The sequence below is a fragment of the Myotis brandtii genome, unplaced genomic scaffold, assembly GCF_000412655.1.
Source record: "Myotis brandtii unplaced genomic scaffold, ASM41265v1 scaffold1650, whole genome shotgun sequence".
In the NCBI taxonomy this organism is placed as follows: Eukaryota; Metazoa; Chordata; class Mammalia; order Chiroptera; family Vespertilionidae; genus Myotis; species Myotis brandtii.
Genome location: NW_005356043.1, coordinates 561,196 through 569,797, shown reverse-complemented (window position 1 = coordinate 569,797; position 8,602 = coordinate 561,196). Strand labels below are relative to the sequence as shown.

General features: G+C 40.8%; 1 long non-coding RNA gene across 1 annotated transcript; it reads left to right on the top strand.

Moving 5' to 3' along the window:
- The first annotated feature begins 4,299 nt into the window (after positions 1-4,299).
- LOC102259780 lies at positions 4,300-7,480 on the top strand. The gene is made up of 3 exons (XR_313386.1): positions 4,300-4,428; positions 5,359-5,556; positions 7,104-7,480. It is a non-coding gene; the product is annotated as an uncharacterized LOC102259780 (long non-coding RNA).
- Positions 7,481-8,602: the final 1,122 nt, after the last annotated feature.

The following is an 8,602-nucleotide window of genomic DNA, read 5'->3' as shown; positions in this document are numbered from 1 at the left end:
GAGAGAGAGAGAGAAAATGTGCATGTGTTTAGACCTGGGCCTTTGCAGTTTGTGAACTATTGACTGTTCTCCAGTGTGATCCAGGCCTAGAAACATCAATATCCCAGTGACAACAACCCTCTGATCTCCCTGCTTAAAAAAAGGCTGAGCCCTCACTTCTGTGGTGATGGGTTGATGGATCACAGGAGGCTGACACCAGGGAGAGGGGGTGCCGTGGCTTTTCCTCCTCACAGAGAGGTGGGTAGAAGCAAAAGTTGCTGATTTGGGGCCATGCTAGGAGAGGTTTTAGATTTGGGGGAACAAACCTGTCTGTCCAGGACAGCCTTCAGTCTGTCCAGGCTGTCCATTCAAAATGAACCTGGAAACTCGACCGGCTGAAATAATAAAACAACAACGTTGGTGGCAATTATTAAAAACTATTTTTAAAATGTATGGAAATTTTCCAGGCTACCAGAAAGGTATTAAGGATATTATGACCAAGAATAGGCAAAAAATAAACACATAAATATATAAGTAGGATTCGCTCAGGAAATTGAGAGTTTATGCTTTGAAATATGCACAAATCATCTAGCCCGACACCTCCCACCATGGCTTCACTTGTGATATAACTCCCAGAAACCTTCCCAGAGACATGGCACTGCAGTTATGTTCACTGTTAGCTTTTGCAAGAAAAGTTTTGAATATTTTAAAATAAATATCTGCTCATTGGGAATTATTGATGCAAATCATGGTAACTGAATTCAGTATTCCCAGCTCTGGCCTAAGGGTATCCACACTGCCTCCTACCCACCCTGAGGACACAGGTCTGCTTCGTATGTGGTTCATATATAAGATTACTGAAATATCAAGGCTAAAGTCATTCACCCCATAGATATGTGAATTTTTAAAACTTTTCAATTCTTTGAGAACTCAAAATTTCCAGCTTTGAAGGGAAGTTTCAAACACATAAAATAGGTAGGAACTGGAAGCAAAGGACTTGGACTACAAATATATATTATTATTCAAGCTGCAAATTATCCCTTGAAAGATATCAGACAAAATGATAAAAGCAAAGAATACATCTTTGGCAAACCAGATGCTCTTTTATTTAAGAAATGACTAAAATGTATCGCCAGGTTATGTGTGTGGGTGTATGTGTGTGCGCGCATGTGTGTGTATGTGCATGTGTGTGCATGTGGATGGCTGCTTACTCTAGTAAGTAATAGAGGGGGTGACTTAATGTTGAGCACTCAAAGTTTGCTAACTAGTAAACTTCTTCATCTGAAGTCTCCTATTTCTTAATGCCAACCATACACACACACATACACACACACTCTCACGCATACACACAGAGTACTTTTTCAGTATATATGTGCATTTCCTCAAAAACAGAGCTAATCAATTTCTTCTAGCCAGATTTATCTGAGCATCGTGGAGATGGTCAAGCTTAAAGTTATTATTTTTGTAAAAACTACAGTGTGGAGAAACAAGACACTCCTAAATGGAGACAACTTGATTAAATGAAAAGCAGAGTGAAGATTTGAGTTCTATTTGTCATGTGCCTTTGGCAAGTTGATATAATAATCTGAGTTTGAATTTCTTGATCTGTAATGGGATCAATGCCATTCAGGATTAATTGGCAGAATTAATATCTTGATACACATAAAAGGGCATTGTTGTCCTAGTGTCCTATCCACATATGTGTCACGGCCCTTCACCACACTTTGTTTCTTTCAGATCATTAAAGGGAACAGTTCATCAACCCCAGATCTGAAGACAAAATTAGAAACTCATGATTTGCCACTTAGATTTCCTCCCACAGAAAGAAGTGGGCACAGGCATCACGCAGCCTTTGGGCCTGTCAGATCTGTAGTTAAACCAAGGCTAAGAAAGACTCATGATTATAATAACACCTGAATCAAAGGCATAGATTTATGGTAATTATGGGCTGCCCATCTAACTTCTCAAGAATTCTGGATGGTTTCACTGCCTTCTTGCCCTCTCCTCCCTTTCTCTTCCCTGTGCCTTTTGGTGATCCTCTCAGGGCAGCATTTGAAGATGTCACTTCTGCCTTATACATGATTAGATCTCCCCCTGTCGTGTGAGTGTGTGTCTGTGTATTCAGAGGAATCCCAAACATTTGGGAGTCATTACTTGAAGTCAGGCAGCCTTATCATACAGGGCAGCCTTTCTTGATAGGAATCTTTGCAATAAGGGGTTCCTTTGGCATGAAGGGTGCTGAATACAGATAATATGTGAGGAGCAAGAATATGTTGCTTCTGTACCACTCATTTTATATATGATCTAATTTTATATAATGATATTTAGTTTCTTGTATTATGTGTGCGTGTCTGTGTGTGTGTATGTGTGTGTGTGTGTGGTGTTGTCCTTTTTTTCCATTAAGTTTCAAAGTGCTAACCAGCCTTAGCTCATAGATCCCTATGAAATTCGTACTAGATAGGTGGTAAGCATTTACATCTCTTCCTTACATTTGTATGCTGAATATGATTTAAATGTTTGATTTCTCACAACCAGTCTCTTTCTCACTGGCGATGTGGCTCACAGACATCATCTGTAGTATATTACTTAATGTCATTATAGCAGTATCCGTGTTGCATTTATAAGATTGGGTGCCTGTCTGCTTGTTTGACATGCATTTCTTCCCCTTCATTTATTTTTAGACCTTAGATGCATCAACACAATCTTGGTAATTAATCTGAACTAGTTTTATTAAATGCCTATATTTACCATCTTTTAAATTTTCACAATAACCTTGTGAAGGTCAAAATATCACTCCTATTACACAAAACAGGGAACTGAGCCTCAGAAAGGATAAGTTACTTGGCCAGACTGCCAAGCTGTTAGGGGGATAGGGGTCAGGGAAAGAGCCCAATTTGAACTTGCTTTGATGTGACTCCAAAATCTGCCCTTGCTTTGTAGATTTTAGTGTAGAGCTTAGAAATCAGAGCCTTTTAAGATCTGTTTATAAAATTATTCATCTTGAATGGTTTTCAGAGGAGTGTGGGAGGTGGCAAATCCTGTTTGTGGAAGCCCCATCTCTTTGTGAAAAAGAAATGTTTTTAACGTGTGCCTGTCATATTTCATTTCTTAGCTCCAATAGTGATTGCATTATGCTCACGTTCTCCTCTTCATCCTTACAGAGTCCTGAAATCAGCACCTTGGTGATTCATTAAGCAAAAGGTCATCTGCAAATTTTGAGATCTGGTCTTGATTAATATATTTATGAGTTAACAACAGAATCTGATTATATTTCAACATTGGCTGTGATAACCAAATTTGGTGATCATTGTGTAAGATTATTTTTCACCTGACTTTTTAAGTTTTAATAGAATTGGCTTTCTTTAACAAATTTTTCTGATCAGGGCTCTGGTCCTAATCAAGAATGCAATGCAACATGGCAGGAAGACAAGAAGCTGGAGAGAGAGAGAAAAACACACAGACACACACACATAAGATTTGGAGGCAGATGAACCTACTTTTGAATCTCAGATCTCCGTACTAGCTGTCCTAAAAGCAGGGAGACTATATGCTCCCTGCTTTCTTTTTTAAAAAATTAATTTCAGAGAGAGTGGAAGGGAATGTGGGGTGAGAGAGAAATATCAATGTGAGAGCATAACTTCAGTCTGCTGCCTCCTGCATGCCTTCTACTAGAGATCATGCAATCTGGGTAAGTGCCCTGACAGGGAATTGAACCAGTGACCTTACAGTCTAAGGGACAATGCCCAACCAACTGAGCCACATCAGCCAGGGCTGCTCTTTGATTTCTGATGACACATTGTCAGTAGCTTCTTTGAAGCCTCATCCAGGTCTGACCACCTGTATTAGTGCCTTCAACTTGAGAGTGCTGATCAATTGGTACTTTTGTATAAGGTCTGGGAGAAACAAGGGTGACTCAGTGATCTATAGTATTGACTTGGAAGTGAGATAACGCATCTGCAGTAAGATATAAAGGCATATCAGTTTGTTTTATGTCATCTTTGTGTTGGCAAACATGCAGTCTTTGGCTACGAAATGCATAATCTGAAAACAAAAATTGAACCTCTTCTTGAAATTTGATGGTACTTTCTAGAAAAGATAATTAAATATTGACTCAGAGAATGATTCACATGTTGTTTTGAAAGGAGTGTGAATAGAATAGAATTAAGTGCAAAACCATAGAATTAGGCACAAAAATACATGGACTGTTTTTAATTATTATATTAATAATTGGCAACATTCAAGGAGTACTATTTGTCTTCCAGGAGCAATACAAATAATCTTATACAAATTATCGTATTACTTTTAAATTTTACAGATATTTGCTGAGCACCTAGTATGTTCCAGGCACCTACCACAGTGTGTGTGTGTGGGAGTGGAACAAAAGGTTGTGAACATTCGAGGCAATAGAAGATATATCATTGGGATGGCTAAACTGCTAGAGAAGTAAAGGTGAGATGGGAACGCTTCAGGCTGGGATGGATATAAAGGCTTTTGGTGTCAACCTATAAAAAACAGGAACCCTGTTCAAGAGGTAAAGCATTTATTTGGGATCAAAGAATTGCAATTTAGGAGCACAGATTAGGTCAGAAATCTGAATCGTGTCCCGATTTCAGGATGAAAGCAAGAGGTTTTTATGTGGAAAAAAAAGAATAATTACACGAAAAGAAGAAAAAATAACCCCTATTGGTGCTGACAAACTGAGCTCCTCTTGGCTATGCATGGTTGGTTACTTATTCTGTCCTCGTATAGATAGATCACAAGATGTTCACTTTCCTGCTGACGTCATAAACCATTGGAAAACAATCGAGGGTTAGGCCAGTCTAAAGGTTTGGCCCAGTCAAAGGTTTGAGAAACACGACTAGCAATGCAATTCCTCTGGAATGGCTGCTCTGCCTTCATTTTAAACTGGCTCCACTCATGTCAACTTTCACAGTGGTGAGAGTGATGTGTAAATTAGACCATGAATAGTAGAGAGGACGTGAAAAATGGAGTTTTGAAATGATTATAAGTACATGGCAGGCAAAAGAACTATACAAGCAAATGCAGGGAGATTAAAATTCCATCACCTATGACTTCAGTTTTGGATAATTATAACACCTACCTGATGAGAAATTGAAAAATCTATGTTGAAAAAAACAATCTATGCCATCCCTTGAAGAGATAATTGCCCTTATTTGCACATTTAAATCTCATCTTGGTTGTTGCTTCTTTTTATCCTGACATTTCTCTCCCACAGTTTTTTTAAAGGGACTCTTTTATTTAGGAAACGGTCAGAGACGCCCTCAGCCAGTCTGCCCCTTTGGTTTATGCCTCTAAGCTCAAGTGCAGATTTTGTGACCTGTCTTTATGTCTGTCTTAATACTACTGTTATAACTCTAGAAAGTGTGAACAGTGCACCTATGTCTTTGGAGGGGAAACTGGCCAAAACAGCATCCCTGCAGTGGCCAACGATGATAACCGGGAAGAGCTGTGGCCAGTGTGAGGAGGAACCAGAGTCCTGGGAATGTCATGTCTGTCCAGAGCACAGCCCTGCTCAGATCAGAAGGAAGCAATAGTGAAAGCTTGGCAAGAAACAAGGTACAACTTTACTGTGAAGGGTTTACCAGGAAAGCACAGAGCTTATTCTCAAATGCAGATAGGGATAAAAGGATGAGAAAGCTCTTATAGGAAACCCTACTTTTACATGTACATAAAAGGTATGTCTCCATTTCTGCTAAGATCCGCTGAATGCCTTTTATACTACCTGAGGTCAGCAATGTGCCTTTTCACTTTTCTTTTGATTGGCTGCCTCCTGCACATCCCACACTGGGGATCCTGCCCACAACCTGGGCATCTATCCTAACCAGGAATCAATCATCAATGATAAGAGAATTATTGATCGGCTGCCTCCTGCACGTCCTGCAACCTGGGCATCTGTCCTAACCGGGAATCAATCCATGACCTCCTGGTTCATGGGTAAATGCTCAACCACTGAGCCACCCTGGCATCAATGATAAGAGAATTATTGATCGGCTGCCTCCTGCACGTCCTGCAACCTGGGCATCTGTCCTAACCGGGAATCAATCCATGACCTCCTGGTTCATGGGTAAATGCTCAACCACTGAGCCACGCTGGTTGGGTCCTTTTCACTTTTCAAAATGCTTCTCTTGCCCAGCCAGTGTGGGTCAGTTGTTGAGCATGGACCCATGAACCAAGAGGTCACTGGTTCAATTCCTGGTCAGTGCACATGCCATGTATGTGGATATCTTTTATAATACATCTATTAAATCATTTTAAATGATTGTTCTACATACTAAGATTTAGCCTTTGTCCTTGAGGTTGCATATACTGAAGGGAATAGATAGCTATACAAACAGAAAAGTTGCAATTTAGAATGATAAGTGCACCAATTCCCAAGTTTGTTGTGAGGAATCCATAAGCTATGATAGAGGTTGACACAGTAGCTATCCAGTGAACAATTGGTTTAATATGTGTCACTCTTCAAAAAGAGCTTATTCAGGAAGTTTCTGTAAGCCAGGGAAATATTGGTCCAGAATATTCTTTTTGGCTCGGGGAAGATCATCAGACATGCTCTAGCACATTAGATTTTTAGTTCTGATCTGTCCATTAATTGAGTAAGTTTGGGGAAAGTCACATAACCTTTACTGAGCATTTAATTTCCTGGTCGGGCTATAAGCATCATGCTGCAATCCAGTGTCATGTCGGTGCTGAGTGAGACTGCTTGAATCTCAATCTCAGCTCTACTACTCACTAAATAATGACCTTGGGCAGGTGACTGTAACTTCTCTGTGTACATTTCCTTCTCTATAAAGTAAGCATAAAGATAATAGCCAGTTCATAAGTTCTTCAAGAGGCTGACATGAATCACCACATGGGACATAGCTAGCCGAGTGCCTCCTTTATAATATGTGCCCAATAAATGCTCACTGGAATGATTTTTATTTCTTCCTCTCCCTCATTTGAATGAAATCACCCATCATTAGAATGCTGAGTGCACTGTTCATTCAGGGTTAATGCCACAGCAGTTCTCTGAAGGAAAAGTAAACCTGCCTTATGCTCCCAGTTTTATTTTACCTGAATATTTTCTCTCTTTTTTTCTTTCCCCTGATTTCTCTTTGTGGCAGAGCAGCAGCAAGGACAATAACAACAGCTACAGAGTCTGGGGCTAACCTGCTAGAAACCAAGGATGAGAAAGAGCACCCCCTCAACAGTCCTCCACTGCGCCTGGGTTTTCTTGGGCAGGAATGCTCACACATGTCTTCAGGAACCACACAGCTGTGAGCAAAGCAGTTTTCCTGGCACCAAGCAGGAGGTTCCTGCTTCCCTATGGCTCATGTTCTCATTCAGGATTCAAGCCTGTCTTCATCCAAGCAGAGGCACCTGGCCTGTCCCTTTTCGTTTCAGCAGCTCCCACCCCCAGCCTCAGCCACAAAAAGGAGGGCTGCTACCTGAGGAGCCTCCCTGAGCCCCCTGATGAGCACAGAGTGCCTCCCAGACAACAAGGCTTTGGATTGGACAGGGGCTTCAGCTGTGACCCTTTCCTAGCAAACTGTGGTGTTGGATAATACCAGGAGGTGCTCCAGGCACCAAGGCCAAGGTTGAGGGGAAGTTGTCCTTTTCCTTCCTGCCTACCATTTAAGGGTCTGACTCCCTGAACCCTTTGTACATGTATCCTGGTGTCTGAGTGCATATACCAGTGCTCACAGCATTGGTTTGAATTAGCGGTTCTGCCTCTCTCTAGCTCTATGACTTTGAGCAATCAGTTCACTTCTCTGAGCCTCACATGTCTCATCTTCCTTCAATGTCAGGAAGAAAACATATAATGCCCTTGAGCCCATAGCTACAAATTAAAATTAGCCATGAATGTCTTTCAATAACATAATTTAGGGTTGGTTTCTTTATTTGGCAGTGCATGGCTCTGGCAGTATGAAAGCTCCATTCCCACAAAACCAGATCAATGACTGGGGCAATTGTTAAGGAGGCAGTATCCTCACTCTCTGAAGACTTACAAAACCAAGCATCAAGTTAGGGGAATAGGAATCTATATTTTTTACAAACTCCTCAAATGAACTGCGTCAGATAAATTTAAGAAATGGATCATGACCCATGTATAATACCAGATTTCTAGTCCCTCAACTTAGCCTGAATGACAATTGTTTTACCTGGTCCCCAGATCAGTATCTCCAAGGAGTTTTAGTGTCTTTACTTGAACAACTGTTTCATCTTTGGTGATTATGAAAATCACACAGTTGGAAAGGAGTAGCTTCATAAACCTGCAGCAAGGCTGATGAAAGGGATTTTTAAAATCATTTTGGGGAAAGAAACATCCCCAAAGACACTGTCATAGATAAAGAACCAGCTGCATTCCTCCATCACGGGCCAATACCACCCTTGTGGAATGGATAAAAATTCTGTTATCACCATTGGGGACTGGCTGAGTTGAGGCAGTAGCATATGGTTGACTTTTAAAACAAATCAAAATAAAACCAAACAGAAACTTCTGGTTGTTTAGCCCAGTGGAATTCTCAAAAGTCAATACAAAAGGCTAAGCCCAAGCACAACCTCACTCCATCTGTGCTTCATCTCCAGCCCAGAGAAGCATTACTTTATTGGGCCTGGCGTG